At 55.9% G+C, this 20,392-nt stretch overlaps 2 non-coding genes across 2 annotated transcripts; one reads left to right on the top strand and one right to left on the bottom strand.

The window, feature by feature from the left end:
- The first annotated feature begins 10,824 nt into the window (after positions 1-10,824).
- On the top strand, positions 10,825-10,896 carry TRNAD-GUC. Its single transcript has one exon. It is a non-coding gene; the product is annotated as a tRNA-Asp (tRNA).
- Positions 10,897-18,157: 7,261 nt separating this feature from the next.
- Positions 18,158-18,230, bottom strand: TRNAK-CUU. Its single transcript has one exon. It is a non-coding gene; the product is annotated as a tRNA-Lys (tRNA).
- Between the last annotated feature and the right edge of the window lie 2,162 nt (positions 18,231-20,392).

The raw sequence follows: 20,392 nt of genomic DNA, 5'->3' as shown, positions 1-20,392 counted from the left end.
AGAGGGGAACCATCAATGTGGCAAAAGGTGGACTTCCCAGCTCCCAGCAGACCTTGAGGAACCCACTAGGAACCTTCTTTGGCATCCCTGGGGGAGCATAAACCCCCCTCCTTTCCATTAACAGCTGAACTCACTGACCCATGATACCACAGAGACACCTACCAGCAGCTGGTTTGCCAGGGCCGCTGCCCAGCACCCTGCAGCGCTTCCTGCCAGTGCCAGAGCTCACCAGGCACTAGCCTGGAGCCATGGCCGCTAGATGCTGCTGAAGAAAAGCCAGCAGAGTGACACAGTGGAAGCGTGTCGTGCCCATAACACAGAGGTTGATTAATCAAAACCCTCTTCTGCCAGCACCAGGCCTCCTGCTTCTTACACTGGGCCTGCAAGCGAGGGGGCGGCTGGCACAGCACCAAGAGTCTAACCTGTGTGGCAGGAGGTGGCTGATGCCCGCAGCCTGCTGGGGAGCTCCCAGAAGTTATTAATGGACAGAGACTCCTCAATGCCCTTAGTAACAAGGGTTTGGGGTTCACCGAGGCCGGTAAGGGGGTCACTATGTCACTCTTATAACGCTGGGTGTCAGGTCGCTGTGCAGCTTTGATCTAGATCTCAGATCCCAACAACCGACCAGCAGCCCACAGCCTCCCCCTGGGTCTGCCCCACCTGGCTACTCCTTACAGGCTGACCTTACCCCTCTTCCAGCCCCGGATTTGCCCCCTAACCAGCCTTCTGCAGCTCAGAGGCACAGATGTGGAGGTGCTGAAGGAGGGAGGGGTGACTCTAGGGTGGGGTTCTTCTCTAAAGATGGCTGGCAGAAAGGTGGTGCTCAGCTCTGTCAGGGACCTGCCTAGTTGCCTCACTGCCAGGGGATGCAGACGTTTCTGTAAGGCGATTAAATGGGGTATTTGGCTTCTGAGTGAATGTGATGAATGTGTACTTATGAGAGGGAATTTCCATTCCTTCAGCAGTTTCTTTTCAGGGCCCCAGTGGCTTAATAGAGAAGGTAATTCCTTTCTCAATCAGAGATTGTGGGTTCAAGTCCCATTTCAGATGAAAAACTATCTTCTTCCTGTATATTGCAAGGAAACCTTGGTGTTATTTTCACGGAGGAAGCTGGGAGACATTTGAACACAAAGTCCGGGATCTTGGAAACAATCCCCCAGAAATGGCATCTTCCACTCCACAAATGCTTTCTAAACCCATCAGTAGCAAACAGTTAATACTAGTGTTTGTCTGAGAATAGAGGGAAGGGGAGTGTTTACTCCAACACCTCAATGAGCGAAACAAACAGAAAGAGCAAGGCCGTCCTGGAAGAGAATGGATCTGTCTGAAGACAAAGCAGAACCTGAGAATGAGCAACGGTGTGAAAAGAAGAGGTTCAAATGTGTTAGATGTTAGCTAGTGTTAGGGGGCTTATCCCTTCACCCTCCCATTCCCTGGTCCTTCTCGCATGAACAGAGAGCGACAATACCCAAAGTCTGAAGGTGCAAACAATTAGATGTTTATTGGGTTGAACTTCCAGCAAGCATGATTCCAGTTTCCTTCCTCAGTGTCCCCGGCCCAGCTCTGACAACGCAGAGCCTTGCCTGTGTCCCTGTTCCCCTTAGCAAAACATGATGCCAATTCCCCCCCTTACTTCCTGACTGACTGCAGACTATATAGTAAAACTTGACTTCTGCTTAGCTATACCTTAGCCAATCATTTTACTGAAATGTAACTATCCAATCCTAACACGATTATCTAACCAGTTATTTCCCACCACCTTAATTGGTTTACACCCAACAAAATTAATTCTACAGCCGACAGAAACAATCACAGACCCTGACAGCGATTATACAGACAAACACTAGTGGACTACAGTGCTAGAACGACACAGAAATGAGGGTGTCATGCCCCTGCTATTGACAGGTGAGTTCTTCCCAGACAGGATGCTATCAAACTCAGTTTTCTTTAACCATCTTTACCTGGTGGTGCTGGGCATTGTCAGGACAGGACTGTATTCCCAACAGCCCAGTAGCACCTTATTTCAGTGTGACTGGTGAGGACGTGTTCTCACTGAATTGTCACTTCAAATTGTTTGCTCAGACCAGCTTCCCCAGCACACTCACTGCTGTGCAGCTCAGTACGTGTGGCCATGGCCGAACAGCGAGAATTCCTGCCCATTTCCCTTCTGGCTGGAGCAGGATGAGAGTGTGTTTGTGTGAATGACATTGCTGTAGATTGTTGTTCATTCCCCACATTGACAATTCAGACAGTCCCTTTCCTAGTAAAATCTCCAGCACATCGTTCCAATAGCCAGGGGCAGGATTTCTCTGGGGCACTGAAATATTTCAGGGGGTTGGTGTGTGAGCTCAGCCTTGCATTCCACCCTTGATGTTTCATGGACTAACAACAGCAGCAGAAAGAAAGAGCTGAGCCAATATCTCCCTGGCAGGGATGCAGGTGCCACCATAGGCGGCGAGTTCTATGGGCACGTGGGGCCCAGGCCCCACCAATAATCCTGAAGCTGGGCCCAGCTCCACCAATGTTTGGGCCCCAGGCCCTGTGCTGGGGGTCCCCACGTCGCACTGCCGGGCGCTCTCACCGCAGCGGCAGCTCCCGGGAGAGGCCCCAGCAGCGACTGGGCTCACAGCCCATTGGCCGGGAACCCCAGCCAATGGGAGCTGCCGGGGGCGGTGCCAGAGCTGCCTGGCCGCGCCTCCACAGCAGGGACGGGGAGCGAGCCACCAGCAGCATCTGAGCCCTGGGCAGAGCAGCAGCAGGGTCTGTCCCTGTCAGACAGACACAGCCGGTGAGCTGTGGGGGCAGCCAGAAGCAGACACAGCCGGGGAGGGGGGTTTGGTGGGGACAAACAGACACAGCCAGGGGGTTGTGGGACAGACACACACAGCGGGGGGGGGGACAGACAGACACAGCCGGGGGTGGTGGGGGCAGCCAGACAGACACAGCCGGGGGTTGTGGGACAGACAGACACAAGGACACAGCCAGGGGGGTTGTGGGACAGACAGACACAGCCAGGGGTGGTGGAGGCAGCCAGACACACAGACACAGCCGGGGGTGGTGGGGACAAACAGACACACAGACATAGCCGGGGGGGCCTTGGTGGGGACAAACAGACACAGCTGGGGGGTTGTTGGACAGACACAAACAAGGACACAGCTGGGGGTTGTGGGACAGACAGACACAGCGGGGACAGACAGACACAGCCGGGGTGGTGGGGGCAGCCAGACAGACACAGCCGGGGTTGTTTGGGACAGACAGACACAAGGACACAGCCAGGGGGGTTGTGGGACAGACAGACACAGCCAGGGGTGGTGGAGGCAGCCAGACACACAGACACAGCCGGGGGTGGTGGGGACAAACAGACACAAAGACACAGCCGGGGGGGCGTTGGTGGGGACAAACAGACACAGCTGGGGGGTTGTGGGACAGACACACACAAGGACACAGCTGGGGGTTGTGGGACAGACAGACACAAGGACACAGCCAGGGGGGTTGTGAGGACAGACAGACGGACACAGCTGGGGGGTTGTGGGGACAGACAGATGGAGCCGTGGGCGGGGAAAGGAGCAGCAATGGGCACCCCTGGGCTGGTATAAAATACACAGGATGGGGGGGGGCTTCCTGAGGGGACTATAGCAACACCCCCCGCAGAGCAGACCCAGGTTGCAGCTGGCTCTGCCCATCACAGCCCCCTGCCCCACAGAGACCCACACAACCCTCTGCCCCCTTGAGAGACTCCCAATGACCCCTGTGTCCCTGTCACTCCTCTCCAGAGAGCCCTCCCCTTTGTGCCAGCCCACTGCCCTCCCCCACTGCCTCCCCTCCTCCAAAGCTCCCTACAATCTCCCCCTTTGCCTTCCGCCCCCCAGCCCAGCCCATTCCATTGGCTGGGAGGCTCCCAGTCTAGTGGCTATCAGGGCCCATGGGAGCTGCACATGAGGCAGGGTGACTGCCTGCAGATGCAGACCTGCCTGGCTGTGCCTCCACAGCACAGGGAGGGGGAGCCACAGGTGAGCAAGCCCTGGTCATCATCATCATCACAGGCCCAGTAATTCTCTGGATATTTAATTTCACTGAGGCAAAATGTGTGCAATTTTATGGGTTGAATGATTGAATGACATAATACCCACCTGCCCGCATGGTCCATCACTAAGTCCAGTAATTTTGTCAAGTGTTTGTTGCACAACATGGTGGTGCCTACCCCTACCTTGTGCTTCAGGGGGTGATGGGGTCCAGGGCAGCCTGTTATAGCCTGTTATAGAACTACCTGATTAGTAATTGGATATGTTGGCTGGCATTTTTTTTTACGTGTTCGCTCCCCCTCATGTTAGAACCTGGCTACACCACTGGGGAGGGGAGCTTCCTAGACCTGTGCAGCTGGGGCTTAGGTGAATTTTGTGATACTGTGCCCCTCCCCAGCTACCACCCTGCAGTCCCCACTCCTGCACCATGCTGGGCAAGGGGCAGCCCCATCCCCAGTGAGGCTATGGTGAGGGGTGGCAGCAGGGGAGGCCACATGTGATGGCAACCTCCCCCCTCGGTACCCACCATAGGGGAGGCGAGTGGGCTTTCTGGACCTGAGAGGGACCTAGGAGCATGTGCAGTGAACTGCGGGGGAGAGGAGGGGTCCCTCCCCTGGAGCTTGCTGCTGCCAGGGAGGGTGGAGGGGAGTCCTCTTTGGCCCTAGCCCTGGGGAAGCCTGTCTGCACCCCAAGTTCCTTATCCCCAGCCCTGCCCCAGAGTCCTCACCTGACGGGAAAAAACATGCAACTTAAATTTGGTGGTCAGTTTAGAGTATCATAGAATATCAGGGTTGGAAGGGGCCTCAGGAGATCATCTAGTCCAAGCTCATGCTCAAAGCAGGACCAATTCCCAACTAAATCATCCCAGTCAGGGCTTTGTCAAGCCGGGCCTTAAAAACCTCTAAGGAAGGAGATTCCACCACCTCCCTAGGTAACCCATTCCAGTGTTTCACCACCCTCCTAGTGAAAAAGTTTTTCTTAATATCCAACCTAAACCTCCCCCACTGCAACTTGAGATCATTACTCCTTGTTCTGTCCTCTGCTACCACTGAGAACAGTCTAGATCCATCCTCTTTGTAACCCCCTATCAGGTAGTTGAAAGCAGCTATTAAATCCTCCCTCATTCTTCTCTTCTGCAGACTAAACCATCCCAGTTCCCTCAGCCTCTCCTCAGAAGTCATGTGCTCCAGCCCCCTAATCATTTTTGTTGCCCTCCACTGGATTTTCCAATTTTTCCACATCCTTCTTGCAATGTGGGGCCCAAAACTGCACGTAGTACTCTAGATGAGGCCTCACCAATGTTGAATAGAGGAGAATGATCATGTCCCTCGATCTGCTGGCAATGCCCCTACTTATACAGCCCAAAATGCTGTTAGCCTTCTTGACAAAGGCCAGAGGAGGGAGTGTTAGTGCCTGTGCGGACTTCTGGGAAGTGCATGGGGTGGAAGGGGATGCTGGGATGCTCTGGAACCACTCCTTCAAAGCCAGTCAGGACTCTGGGGGAGCCTCCTCTCTGAGCAGACTGTCTCCAGGGCAAGAAGCTTACACCTTCCTGGGTCTGACCTCAGAGCATTCAGCATGCCCTTCCACACCATGCACTTTCCGCAGTGAGTCCGCCCAGGCGGGGTCCTGGGGTAGCCAGAGGTCCCTGCACCCCAACTCTGCAGTCAGATGTGACTCTCAGCCAGACTGTAAAACAGAAGGTTTATTAGATGACGGGAACACAGTTTAAACAGAGCTTGTTGGTACAGAAAACAGAACCCCTCTGTCAGGTCCATCTTGCGGGGTGGGCAGCCCAAAACCAAGTTCTGGGTCTCTCCCCATTTCCACAGCCAGCTCCAAACTGACACTCCCTCCTCTGGCCTCTGTGTCTCTTCCGGACAAGGAGGCCACCTGATCTCTTTGTCCCCAACACCTTCAAGTAGCATCTTGCAGGGGAAATTGAGGCACCCACACAGTATTCAGAGAAAATATGAAGAACATTCCCACTTCATCACAACAGGTGCAACAAAATATAATACCGTATATTGAAGTAGGCAAGTGCTGCTTCTGACTTTCCACTTTTAATTGACCCTTGTAATCTTGTGGCGCTGATGCGTTGTAGCTTCATTTTATATCGTCTTACAGGGCGGGAGTGGGGGGGCACCACCATTTTGGGCCCCATCAAAAATTATACAAACCTGCCGCCTATGTCAGCCGGTCCTTAGTTTCTGCTTGGTAAAGGCAAGTCAGTGGGGTCCATCCGTCAGAAAAAGAGTCCCAGGACTTCTTGCTGGGCGCCAGGGTCCAAAAGCAGCGCATTCCCTCCTGGAAAGGGCTGTGTTTCGAATGTCCGCCCAGTGCGCGTTGAAGGGAAGGATCTGCGTGCCTGGGAAGCTGCGTCCCTCCAGAGGCGCTTGAGAAGCCAAAGGGGCCGTGGGTGAGTTTGTGATGAGGTGAGTCTGAAGTGTGGAAGGGGGAGGGTGTCTGTCAGACACCCTCCCCCAGACTGGAGGAGTGTAGGGGAGTCAGGCCCTGCACCCCCGGGCTCCCTGCCGATTCACAAGGACTCTCAGCCAGCCAGTAAAGCAGAAGGTTTATTTAGATGACAGGAACACAGTCCAACACAGGTCTTGCAGGCACAGATAACAGGATCCCCCCTGTTAGGTCCATCTTGGCGCCCCGGAGCCCCACAGCCCCCCTTGGGGATCAGAGCCCTCTCTCTCTGCCTCCCCTCTTTTCCCTAGCCAGCTCCAGTCTGCCCAACCCTCTCCGGCCCCTCCTCTCTGCCCAGCTTCTTTCCCGGGCCAGGAGGCCACCTGACCCCTTTGTCTCCAACACCTTTAGATGCACCTTTGCAGGGGAGGTGCTCGGGCCATCAGTTGCTAGGAGACAGAGTGTCAGGCATTCGGTTGCGCCGGCCTTCTGCTTTGCTAGATACTTAGAGGCCTGCACCCAGCATTCCCAGCCCCCAGTACGAACAGTCCCACTTCGTCACACCTCTCCCCCCTTCAAGACCGAACTGAGTGGGGTCACTCCAGCCAGTGACCTGGGGAAGTTCAAACCCACCTACATTCCCATGGCTGCCCCAGGGTCCCCCCCATTCTGGGGGAAGAGTTACCCCAGGTCATTCCAGTTTCCTGCCCCCCTGTAGGTCGGGGGGACTCGAGGGCACTTGCAGGTTGCAGGGGGGAAGCCTTATGCCGCCCGTGCCCTTTCCCCACCCCAGTACCCCTGGGGTGCCCGCTGGGCTGGGGCCTTCTCCCCATGTTCCAGTCTGGGGGTCTGTGATTTGGGCTCTCTCGGTTCAGAGGCCCCCTTTTGACCCTGGCCCCCCTCTGGACAGGCTCCTCGGGGCGGGGCAAGGGTCTTACAGCCATCTTCCCCCGTCCCTGGCCTTCCTCCCCCTCTGGCAGAAGTCACAGGAGCGGCAGTGCTGCCGGACATGGGCAAAGACCCCAGGCCAGTAAAAGCTCCGTAGCAGCTTCTGCTGGGTATGCCAGGCTCCCTGGTGCCCTGAGGGGGGAATGTCATGGGCCTGGCACAGCAGCTGGTGGCGAAACTCCTGGGGTACCACCAGCTGCCTCCTGATCCCCCCTGACTCCATTTTCCCTGGGGGAGTCCATTATCGGTACAGGAACCCCTTCTCCCACAGGAACCTTTTCCGGCCACCTCGTCCCATGGTCTGTCCCCCCCCGAGGTTGGCCAGGTCCCCTATCCTCCGCAAGGAGGGGTCTTCCCGCACCGCGGCCTGGAACTCAGCCGCTGGGGCAGGGACGGGGATCTGCTCTCTCTCACCGGCTGGGTCTGAGGCCACAGCCTCTCTGAGCCCTGTCCCTGGGCGTTCCCTCCCCACCAGGTCAGGGTCCTGTGCCTCGGGCAGAGTACCTTCCCCGGTGTCAGGGTGCAGAGCCCTGCGCTGACTCTGACTACGGTTCACGGCCAGGGCACCCCGGGTGTTACTTGGCCAGTCCTCGAGGTCCCCCCCCCATTAAAACCTCCGTGGGCAAATGTGGGTGCACCCCCACGTCCTTGGGGCCCTCCTTGGCCCCCCACTTCAGGTGTACCCTCGCCACAGGCACCTTGAATGGGGTTCCGATCACACCCCTCAGGGTCAGGTAGGTGTTGGGCACCATCTGATCTGGGTCCACCACCTCGGGCCGGGCCAGCGTCACCTCTGCACCCGTGTCCCAGTACCCAGTGACCTTCCTCCCATCCACCTCCAGGGGAACAAGGCACTCGCTCCGGAGGGGCAGCCCTGTGCCCACCCTGTAAACCCAAAACTCAGGGCGGGGAGCATCCAGCTCCTCGGAGGGGTCGGCCCGGGGCCCCCCTCCCTCCTTCGCAGGTGGTACGCAGCCAGCCCCCCTTTCCTGCGAACGCTGCCCCTCATCCGACTGGGTCTCTACCAAGTTAACCCGGTGGGGGGTCGGTCTGCTCAGTTTGTCCATGGGTCTGGGGCACTGGGACCGCAGGTGGCCCTTCTGGCCACATTGATAGCAGCTCATGTCCCGTTGGTCCCTTCGAACTGGTCGGTTGTCCCTGGCACTGGCCATTCCCTTTGGGAGGGGGTTCTCCCGATTCCCCTTTTGGGTGGTCTCAGGATGACTCTCTCTCTGCGTCGCGATGGGCCTGTTCCTTTGGGGCTCCTCCCTGCCACCCCCCAACCGGCTCTTCACATAGTCATCGGCCAGCCGCTCTCCCTGTCGCGGGTTCTCTGGCTTTTGGTCCCTTAACCACAGCCTCAGGTCGGATGGGCACCGCTCATACAGCTGCTCCAGTACCAGCAGTTTAACCAGGTCCCCCTTCGTCTGGGCCCCATCTGCCCACTTGCTGGCGTACCCCTCCATGCGGACGGCCAGTTGCAGATAGGAGACCTCAGGGGTTTTATCCTGACTCCGGAACCTCTCCCGGTACATCTCAGGAGTCAGCCCAAACTCGCGCAGCAGGGCCTGCTTGAATGGTTCGTAGTTCCCTTTCTCCTCCTCTCCCAGCTGGCCGTACAATGCCACGGCTTTGGGGTCCAGTAAGGGGGTGAGAACCCGGAGCCTGTCCGCAAGATCCACCTGGTGCAGCTCGCAGGCCGTCTCAAAGGCATCTAGGAAGTCACCCATGTCCTCCCCCTCCTTGTGTGGGGCCAGGATGGACTTATCCAAGCTCCGCGCAGTCCTGGCCCCCCCTTCACTCACCGCCGCCAGGGGCCTGCTGCCCCCCAGCCTCGCCAGGGCCAGCTCATGGTGACGCTGTCGCTTTTTCTCCTCCAGTTCCTGCTCCCTCTGTCGCGCCTCATGTTCCCTCTGTCTCTCCTTCTCCTTCCGGTCATGCTCCCTCTGTTCCTTACGATCCTCCAGCTCTCTCCGTTTTATCTCTCTCTCCCATTCCAGCCGCTGGCGCTCCACGGATGAGCATCGCCGGGACAATCCCCTGCTGGGGGGTGAGCTTCGCCGGGAGGATCCCCTGCTGGCCGGGGGGGTCACGGCGCCCTCGGTGCTCGCTGGGCTCCTCCTCCCTGTCCCCCTAGGCATAGGAACGGGGGGTCTCGGGACGCCCTCAACAGCTGGCTGACCACTCCCAGCCGGGCCAGACACTGGTACCTGTGCTGCATCTGCCTGGCTGCTTCCCTCAGAGACAGGGATCGGTTCATTCCTGTGATCTTCCTCCTCCAGCTGGGCAATCAGCTGGTCCTTGGTGAGTTTCCCACTGCGCAGCCCCCTGTGCTTGCAAATCTCCACCAGGTCGCACTTGCGCCACTTGGCATACATCTTCCTGCTGGCCACTCGCAGGCCGGGGTGCTCGCCGCTCCCCACGGGTTCCAGGGGGACCGCTAGTGTGCCAGTCCTTGAGGTCACCCCCTCTCTGCCAGGGTCGAGCTGCAGACTCCTCCGCCCCTGGGACCGCTCGCTGTGATCGCCCGGATAACCCTGTTACTGCAAAGTCCTGCTCTCTGGTCACACTCTCCCAGGGGTTAATCGCCCATTCGTTTTACTGCTCCCCAGTCACTTACTGCAGGAAGCTCCGTCCACGGGGTGCAGTAGATCCCACCTCTGCCACCAGTTGTCACAGGTGTAGGGGAGTCAGGCCCTGCACCCCCGGGCTCCCTGCTGATTCACAAGGACTCTCAGCCAGCCAGTAAAGCAGAAGGTTTATTTAGACGACAGGAACACAGTCCAACACAGGTCTTGCAGGCACAGATAACAGGATCCCCCCTGTTAGGTCCATCTTGGCGCCCCGGAGCCCCACAGCCTCCCTTGGGGATCAGAGCCCTCTCTCTCTGCCTCCCCTCTTTTCCCCAGCCAGCTCCAGTCTGCCCAACCCCCTCCGGCCCCTCCTCTCTGCCCAGCTTCTTTCCCGGGCCAGGAGGCCACCTGACCCCTTTGTCTCCAACACCTTTAGATGCACCTTTGCAGGGGAGTTGCTTGGGCCATCAGTTGCTAGGAGACAGAGTGTCAGGCATTTGGTTGCGCCGGCCTTCTCCTTTGCTAGATACTTAGAGGCCTGCACCCAGCATTCCCAGCCCCCAGTACGAACAGTCCCACTTCGTCACACCATCAAGAGGAGATTTTGAGAGGAAAAAAGGTGCTGCTGAGCTGGTAGGTGAGGGCAAGGTCCCAGGCGGGTGTTGTGTGAGGAGCTGTGTAGGCCCGAAAAGGCGTCGTGCTGGGCAAGGGCAGGTGAGGAGGGCCAGGGCTGTTGCTGCGGCCAAAGCCTTTGGGAAGCAGAAGAGGGCCAGGGGTGTTGTTGCCTGCTGGGGCCCATGCGACGGTGTAGGTGTACGCTGACCGTAGCTGGTCTGTGGGAGCTGGGGCCACTCACTGTGCCCCTTTCCTCGTTAGTATAGTGGTGAGTATCCCCGCCTGTCACGTGGGAGACCGGGGTTCGATTCCCCGACGGGGAGGGTGACCCCTTTTGAAGGGGGGAACAAAGAAATCCCTGGCCTGCCCACCACATGCCTTGCATTCTCCTTCTACGGCCACTTCCCTTCGCACCCCGCACTGATGACTTTCACCTCCAGAGAGACAATTACCTTGCAAGGACACGCTCGCCCTAGCCAAAGCCTCCCCCGGGGCCTGCACGTGGGGGCACGTTTCAGAACGGCAAAGGGAAATAGGCTGGCCAGGGCCATGAGGACAATGGCCCAGACAAACGGGGAGGGACTTGGTCCAGGGGTGGAGGAAGACAGAAAAAGGGACAGGCATGGGATTGGCTTCCTGTCTTTTTTCCTTTGCTCAGCATTTGACCTGTGACTGTAATGGGGAGACTTGAGAAAGAGCTGTGGCCGCCGGCGAGGTAGGTGGCCGCCCCGAGAGCGCAGAGCTGAGCATTTTCCGCTGGGGTGCTGGCCTGCGCCCCCAGCGCCTGGCCGTGATCGTATAGTGGTTAGTACTCTGCACCATGGCCGCAGCAACCTCGGTTCGAATCCGGGTCACGGCATTGCTTTTTGGTGGGAGGGGCTATCCTGCAGCACGCCTCGTGGCTCAGTCTGATGGCGTCCGTTTGCAAAGAGAGCCATCACCCGGTCCTCAGTTTCTGCTTGGTAAAGGCAAGTCAGTGGGGTCCATCGGTCAGAAAAAGAGTCCCAGGACTCCTTGCTGGGCGCCAGGGTCCAAAAGCGGCGCATTCCCTCCTGGAAAGGGCTGTGTTTCGAATGTCCGTCCAGTGCGCGTTGAAGGGAAGGATCTGCGTGCCAGGGAAGCTGCGTCCCTCCAGAGGCGCTTGAGAAGCCAAAGGGGCCGTGGGTGAGTTTGTGATGAGGTGAGTGTGAAGTGTGGAAGGGGGAGGGTGGCAAGAGGAGGTTTTGAGAGGAAAAAAGGTGCTGCTGAGCTGGTAGGGGAGGGCAAGGTCCCAGGCGGGTGTTGTGTGAGGAGCTGTGTAGGCCCGAAAAGGCGTCGTGCTGGGCAAGGGCAGGTGAGGAGGGCCAGGGCTGTTGCTGCGTCCAAAGCCTTTGGGAAGCAGAAGAGGGCCAGGGGTGCTGTTGCCTGCTGGGGCCCATGCGACGGTGTAGGTGTACGCTGACCATAGCTGGTCTGTGGGAGCTGGGGCCACTCGCTGTGCCCCTTTCCTCGTTAGTATAGTGGTGAGTATCCCCACCTGTCACGCGGGAGACTGGGGTTCGATTCCCTGACGGGGAGGGTGACCCCTTTTGAAGGGGGGACAAAGAAATCCCTGGCCTGCCCGCCACATGCCTTGCATTCTCCTTCGACGGCCACTTCCCTTCGCACCCCGCACTGATGACTTTCACCTCCAGAGAGACAATTACCTCGCAAGGACACGCTCGTCCTGTCCTTCCCCCCCCGGGCCCAGCTTCGGGGCCTGCATGTGGGGGCACGTTTCAGAGCGGTAAAGGGAAATAGGCTGCCCAGGGGCATGAGCAGTGATTTCCCAACACCCCCCCCCCCCAGTTTTGTGAACTAGTTTCATGCCAAACCTGGTGGCTGAACTTCACTACTTTGTCCTCACCCACAACTATTTCACATTGAGGACAATATATATCTTCAAGTCAGCGGCACTGCTATGGGTACCCACATGGCCCCACAGTATGCCAACATTTTTATGGCTGATTTAAAATAACGCTTCCTTAGCTCTCGTCTCCTAATGCCCCTACTGTACTTGCACTACACTGAAGACATCTTCATCATCTGGACTCATGGAAAAGAAGCCCTTGAGGAATTCCACTGTGAGTTTAACAATTTCCATCCCACCATCAACCTCAGCCTAGACCAATTCACTCAAGTGGTCCATTTCCTTGACAGTACTGTGCTGATAAGCGATGGTCACATAAACACAACCCTATACCGGAAACCCACTGACCGCTGTACTTACCTAAATGCCTCCAGCTTCCATCCAGGACACACCACATGATCCATTGTCTATGGCCAAGCTCTAAGATACAACCGTATTTGCTCCAATCCCTCAGACAGAGATAAACACCTACAAGATGTCTATCAAGCATTCTTAAACTACAATACTCACCTGCTGATGTGAAAAAACAGGTTGACAGAGCCAGAAGAGTACCCAGAAGTCACCTACTACAAGACAGGCCCAACATAGAAAATAACAGAACACCACTGGCCTTTACATTCATCCCCCAATTAAAACCTCTCTAGCGAATCATCAAAGATCTACAACCTATCCTGAAAGATGATCCCTCACTCTCCCAGATCATGGGAGACAGGCCAGTCCTTGCTTATAGACAACCCCCAAACCTGAAGCAAATCCTCACCAGCAGCCACAGAACAACAACACTAATCCAGGAATCTATCCTTGCAACAAAGCCCGATGCCAACTCTGTCCACATATCTATTCAAGTGACACCATAATACGACCTAATCACATCAGCCATGCCATCAGGGGTTCGTTCACCTCCACATCTACCAATGTGATATATGCCATTATGTGCCAGCAATGCCCCTCTGCCATGTACATTGGCCAAACCAGACAGTCTCTGTGCAAAAGAATAAATGGGATGCAAATCAGACGTCAGGAAATATAACATTCAAACACCAGTAGGAGAACACTTCAACCTCTGGCCGTTCAGTAACAGATTTAAAGGTGGCAATTTTGCAACAGAAAGCTTCAAAAACAGACTCCAACGAGAAACTGATGAACTTGATATGCAAACTAGATACAATCAATTTAGGCTTAAATAGAGACTGGAAATGGCTGAGCCATTACACACATTGAATCCATTTCCCCATGTTAAGTATCCTCACACCTTCTTGTCAAACTATCTTAAATGGGTCATCTTGATTATCACTACAAAAGTTTTTTTTCTCCTGCTGAGAATAGCTCATCTTAATTAATTAGCCTCTTAGAGTTGGTTGGGCAACTCCCACCTTTTCATGTTCTCTGTGTGTATGTGTGTGTGTGCATATACATATATCCTCCCTATATGTTCCATTCTATGCATCTGATGAAGCCATTTATCAACATTGAATTTCATCTGCCATTTTGTTGCCCAATCACCCAGTTTTGTGAGATCCCTTTGTAACTCTTTGCAGTCTGCCTGGGACTTAACTCTCTTGAACAGTTTTGTATCATCTGCAAATTTTGTCACCTCACTGTTTACCCATTTTTCCAGATCATTTATGAGTATGTTGAACAGTAATGGTCCCAGTACTGACCCCTCTGGGATACCACTATTTCTCTCTCTCCATTCTGAAAACTGATAATTTATTCCTACCCTTTGTTTCCAAGATTTTAACCAGTTACTGATCCATGAGAGGACTTCCCTCTTATGCCATGATGGCTTACTTTTCAAAAGTCAATTTAAATTAAATAAAATTTTTTTAAATTATATATATTTTTAGAAATCTAGACCTGTTATGTGTAACTTGCATTATCCTTATATTAAATTTGCATTATCCTAACAAAACATTTACTTTATTCACATCTCTTTTATATATCTCATTGGCCCTGACACACCCCCCCCCCCTGTAAATTCAAACACCCCCCCTAATTTCAATTCCTGGGGAAACTACTGGGCGCCGCCTCCTGCCTGGCGAGAAGCCGCAGCACCGGGGGGGGGGGGCGGGGGGTCACAGGGCGCGATGGGTTTCTGCGCAACTCTGTTTTCTGCCGGTCGAAGGGTGACGGTTCCTGCCCGTGGGGGCCGGGGGGTCCCGATGGCAGCTGGGAGCTCTGGCATCCACCTGTGGCAGCTGGGAGCTACAGGGCCATCTGCAATGGCCAGGGGCTGCGGCTTCTCCTCACCCCCCCGGTGACTGGGAGCTCCCGGCTCTGCCTGCAGTGTCTGAGTGCTGGGGGCTCCTCTCCTGCCTGGGGCGGCCGGGAGCTCCCGGGGCTGCGGTGCTGCAGGGTCTGTGAGCAATGACGTGGGGCTGCAGGGTCCTCCTGCCATCAAGGCCTGTTGGGAAATCCTGGGTCCATCCGCAGCGGCTGGGAGATCTGGGGTCCGCTCGTAGGAGCTGCAGGGTCCATACGCAGTGGTGTGGGGCTGTGGGGGCTCCCCGGCCACCCATGGCTGCTGGGAGCTCCAGGGTCTGCCTGTGGGAGCTGTGGGGAGATGAGGGGTTTGGGGTGGAGGAGGGGGCTCCAGCCTGCAGGATGGGGCCGAGGGATTCAGAGTGCAGGAGGGGGCTGTGGGTTGAGGCAGGGGGTTGGGGTCCAGGACTGGGTGATGGCTCTGGGGTGGGGGCAGGGATGATGGGTTCCAGGTGTGGGAGGAAGCTCTGGGCTGGGGCAGGAGTTTGAAGTGCAGGGGGGTGAGGGCTCTGGGGTGCAAGAGGGGGCTCTGGGTTTGGGGGGGTTCAGGGCTGGGGTAGGGGGTTGGGGTGCAGACTTACCTCGGGCGGCTCCTGGTCAGCGGTGCAGCAGGGGGGACCTACTGGCCACTTCCAGGGCACAGTGCGGTGCCCTAGGACACGTAGGGACCAGCCTGCCTGAGCCCCGCAGCACCGCTGACCGGACTTATAACGCAGTCACCCCACTGGGAGCTCCAGGGTCCCCCTGTCCCATGTGGTACCTGGGAGGTCTGGGATCCACCCACAACAGCTGGGAGCTGTGGGGTCCATCCGTGGTGGCATGGGCCTGTGGGAGCCCCTTCCGACACTGGTGGCTGATAGCTGTGAGGCCCCCACCGGCCGACAGCTCCAGTCTTGCTGCCCCAGGGCTGAGGAGGAAAATGTCACTGAGATCTCTGAAAGTCACAGATTCTGGGACCCCCTTTATATAATCTTAGCCTTAATAGTTGTTGACTGTCTCTCTCGATCTAGTGGTCTGCTCTAGCGCAGATGGGACAGGGAAGACAGAAGCTCACCCCCCAGCACAGGTTTGGGCAGAAATGGCTCTTGGGCTATTTGCTGAGCATGCAGAGGACTTGTCTAGGCCAGTGGAGCAGCTCAGCCAGATGAGGAGCTGGAAGAAGGAGACCTGAGCAGCCTGGAGATCCCACTTTTTCTCCACAGCCACTGCCTGTCAGCAGGATTCCTCCTTCTCCTCAGTGAGACCAAATCTAAGCACCTAGACAGCCAGTCCGTCCGCTTCCTGAGCCTCCCTGCCAAAGTCCTCCACCTGGCTGCAGAGAATTGTCTCACATCTTGATGGGAACTGGACTTCTTGTGCCCAGAGAGTCTCGGCCCCACTCAGTAGAGGACCTGAGAAACACAGTGTCTGCCTTTTCCAAATAAGTGCTTGGAAAGGTTTTGCTTCTATGACCGTGTGGTCTAATGGATAAGGCATCTGACTTTGAATCAGGCAATTGAGGGTTCAAGTCCCTTCGTGGTTGTGCAATTTTACCTTTGTGCTGAACGTCCTGCTCCCTTCAGGGCTGGAACCTCTTCTTGGCCGCTCAGGCCAATGCTCTGGCTTCAGCTAGAGCCCCGGGAAGGAGTTGGGGGTTGGGTGTCACAAAGGCTGGGGCATGAGCCCCAGGTGCTTCCAGTCTCGCCTTTGCCCTTCCTGACTTGCCAAAGAAAATGGGCGGCTGCCCGGGCTAGAGTGTGGAGCAGTTTCCCTCTTCCAAGTGTGCGCCTGTCCCTGTGCTGGAGGGGGGTTGCTACATAGCACCTTGGGAGCCTGGGTGTTTCTCTGCTTCTCGCCAGCTGGGGAAAAGCCTCTCGGGGTAAAATCTCCTGCCCCACTGCCAAAGTCAGCACCTGGAGTGGGAACGGTAAGAGGCCCCACCAGGGGGGCTGGCCTTGCTTTCCTACCAGCTTCTGATGTTGGCCACAGAGCATCAGCAGCTGGCTGTGGGTGGTTTTCAGTGGGTGTCCGGCATGCCAGGGAGCAGGGAGCAGCCTGGCTGGGTGTCTCTGTGGCTGTCTGCTGGCCACGCATAGGCATGGTTCTCCCCTCCTCTTGCCCTGCCCTTGGTTGCTCTGTGGCTTTTAAACCTTCCCTTGGATCTGTCAGCACCAGCTGCCTCTGCTCCAGGTGCCCAGAGGAGGAGAGGTGTGTTGGGCTCCAGCCTGGGACTCTGCCTCCCTCCTGCCTAGCCCTGACTATGAAGCCTGGCCCTGGCCCTCCTTCCTTTAAATGCCATGTGGGCAAGAGGAAGAGTGTGGCAGCTGCAGGTACAGGGACCAAAGTTGTGGGCATCAGGTGAAGCAGTGAGAAACAACCATATGATCAACCCACAGGACTCTCTAGCCAGACTGTTAAGCTCATTGAACCAGCCAGACCAAAGACCTATCTCCAGTGGGCATCAGTCACCCAGCAGGAGGGAAAAACCTCACTCTAGTTCATCCTGAGAGAGGGTAGCCAAGCACATTGAGCTCCAGGGGTTTGCAGCAAAATCACATATCTCCAGGAGGTCCCACTGACATTTGAACTCAGATTGCAGGATTCAAAGTCCTGAGTGCTGCCCATTACACCATGGGACCAGCTCTATGTGGGTGGCAGACATTGGGAACAAGGGGCCTGTCCCTAGAGCATGTGGCCACTGCCAGAGCAAGTGTCCAGCCCGTGGTGTCCCTGCAGCACAGCCAGGGCCTGGGGAGGAGGCCTGGGACATGTGAGGGAGAGACTGTGACCTGCCCTGACCCTCCAGAGATGCTGGTTGTGATCTCCCTGCGCCACAGAACAGGGTGACGTGTTTTCCTTTCCCATCTTTCCTTATGTTTTACATTGATTGCTGGGTAATAAATGGTGTTCGCTTGAAGCACATTCAGAGAGGAGTGGGTCAGGGAAGTGCCCAGAGTGGAGACACTGTAGCCCTGTTCAAGTGATCATGACAAGATTGGGGGGGTCAAGCCCCCCAGGATTCCTGGGCCCAGCCTTGTTGGGGTTACGAGGACTCTACCACACACCAGAGTAGAAAGAGCCTCCTTGGGGTCAGGCAGCTTCTGGGTAAGGGGGTGGGGACTCAGATCCTTCCGCCAGCCAATTCCACTGGGGTCTTGTAAAATCCAGGGAAGTTCCCAACAATAGCCAGAACAGACTCTCCTTACACTTACAGTCTGTCCTCATTGCTTCTCTCTCTCCCTTCCCCCCATCTCTGGGCTTTCTCAGCACCTGGCCCCACAGCGCTTCCTGCCAGGAAGAGACTGCATGTTCTAGGCCTGCTCCTGTGGATGTGGCCTCTCTCCTCATTGCTAAGGAAAGGAACCTTTCCAGGAAATGGCCACAGCTTCTGGGAATCCAGCTGTGGCTGTGAACAGAATTTGGGTCCTGGCACACAAGGCTACTTAAGAGCTGAGTGCCCAGACAGGGGCTTGAACCCTGGACCCTCAGATTAAGAGCCTGATGCTCTACCAACTGAGCTACCTGGGCTTGTTGAGAAACATTTTCACCGTTCAGCACAAGAGTGAGCAGGCAGGCAAAAGAGAGGCAAAAAAAGTCCCAGGAACCCCTCCTCTTTCTGTTCAGCCACTGCCTGTCAGCAGGATTCCTCCTCCTCCTCAGGGAGACTAAATCTAAGCACCTAGACAGCAAGTCCGTCTGCTGCACCCCAATTCCCCATGCCTGAGCCTCCCTACCAAAGTCCTTCACCTGGCTCCATAGAATTACATCTCACGTCTTGCTGGGAACTCGACTTCTTGTGCCCAGAGAGTCTCCCTCCCCCCCTCAGTAGATGACCCAAGAAACACAGTGTCCACCTTTTCCAAAAAAGTGTGTGAAGTAGCTTTGCTCCTGTGTCTACGTGGTCTAATGACTAAGATATCTGACTTTGGCTCAAGTGATTGAAAGTTCAAGTCACTTTACGGTTGTATTGCTGCAGTTTTACCATTGTGCTGAAAGTCCTGCTCCCTTCAGGGCTGGAACCTCTTCTTGGCCGCTCAGGCCAATGCTCTGGCTTCAGCTAGAGCCCCGGGAAGGAGTTGGGGGTTGGGTGTCACAAAGGCTGGGGCATGAGCCCCAGGTGCTTCCAGTCTCGCCTTTGCCATTCCTGACTTGCCAAAGAAAATGGGCGGCTGCCCGGGCTAGCGTGTGGAGGAGTTTCCCTCTTCCAAGTGTGCGCCTGTCCCTGTGCTGGAGGGGGGTTGCTACATAGCACCTTGGGAGCCTGGGTGTTTCTCTGCTTCTCACCAGCTGGGGAAAAGCCTCTTGGGGTAAAAATCTCCTGCCCCACTGCAAACGTGAGGACCATGAGTGGGAACAGTCAGAGGCTCCCCCATGGGGGCTGGCCCTGCTTTCCTACTGTCTTCTGTTGTTGGCCACAGAGCATCAGCAGCCGCCCCGCATGGTGGTCTGGTGGTTTGGCATGGCAGGGAGCAGGGAGCAGGCTGGCCGGGAGTCTTGTTGCCTGTCTGCTGGCCACACATAGGCATGGGCCTGCCCTCATCTAGCCCCGCCCTCAGTTGCTCTGTGGCTTTTAAGCCTTCCCTTGGAGCAGTCAGCACCAGCCGCCTCTGCTCCAGGTGCCCAGAGGAGGAGAGGTGCTGGGATCCAGCCTGGGACTCTGCCTCCCTATCAAGCCTGGCCCTGGCACTGCTTTCTTCAAGTGCCATGTGGGCAAGAGGAAAGGTGTGGTCACAAGCACCAAACTTGGGGGCATCAGGTGAAGCAGTGAGAATCCCACCCACCAGACAGCCACAGCCACTTCTGGACCCCAACCAAAGACCTGGCTCCAGTGGGGAAGGAGTCACCCAGCAGGAGGGAAATGATTCACTCTTATATAGGTGGAGCTAGGAAAGCACTTTGAGCACCAGATCTTTACCACCCACTAACACAAGGTCCTACTGACATTTGAACTCAGATTACAGGATTCAGAGTCCTGTGTATTACACCATGGGAGCAGCTTGTGCTGCCATCTGTGGACATTGGTGACACTCACAAGACTGGCTTGTGTAAGGGACTGTTGGCCCTTTACTAAAACTGAGTGGGTTTTTTTTGGTTGGCTAGTTCCCAATCCCAATAGAAGGGGGAAGGGTCAATGGGAAATCAGGACCCAGAGACTGACAGGCCCCTGGGGCAATGGTCATCAACTGGTAGGGAACAAGTGAGAATTTGTTAATGGAGAAAAATCCCTGGTGAAAATTGGCAAAGTTGTGCAGATTTTGAAAAGTTCCAGTGAATTTACACATGAAGATACAAACAGAGAGACAAACACACACAGAGAGAATGAGAAAATCACAGACTGCACAGGCCCACACAGACATAAACAAAAACCGAACCCACACAGCACACAGAGGCATATACCCATAAGGGAAAGCCACACAAAACATAGAAAGAACAAATCCACACCAAAAATACAGCAAAAGCCCACAACAGGAAACACAAAACCCACATACCAAAAGAATACTAAGCAAAAAACAATCTGCATGCAAAAATCATACACACACCCACGCACACAAAACTATGCCAGGCATCCACCAAAATCGCACAGGACCCACATGCACATCAACACGGCAGATGAAACCCCCCCCAACATAGAGAAAGCCAGGCAGGGTTTGAGTCTCACAGCGAAGAGGGTGAGCACACAGGTGGTTTGG

This window comes from Mauremys reevesii, linkage group 17, assembly GCF_016161935.1.
Source record: "Mauremys reevesii isolate NIE-2019 linkage group 17, ASM1616193v1, whole genome shotgun sequence".
NCBI classification, from domain to species: domain Eukaryota; kingdom Metazoa; phylum Chordata; order Testudines; family Geoemydidae; genus Mauremys; species Mauremys reevesii.
Note: the sequence above shows the minus strand (reverse complement) of the source record. Positions and strands in the feature narration are given on the sequence as shown.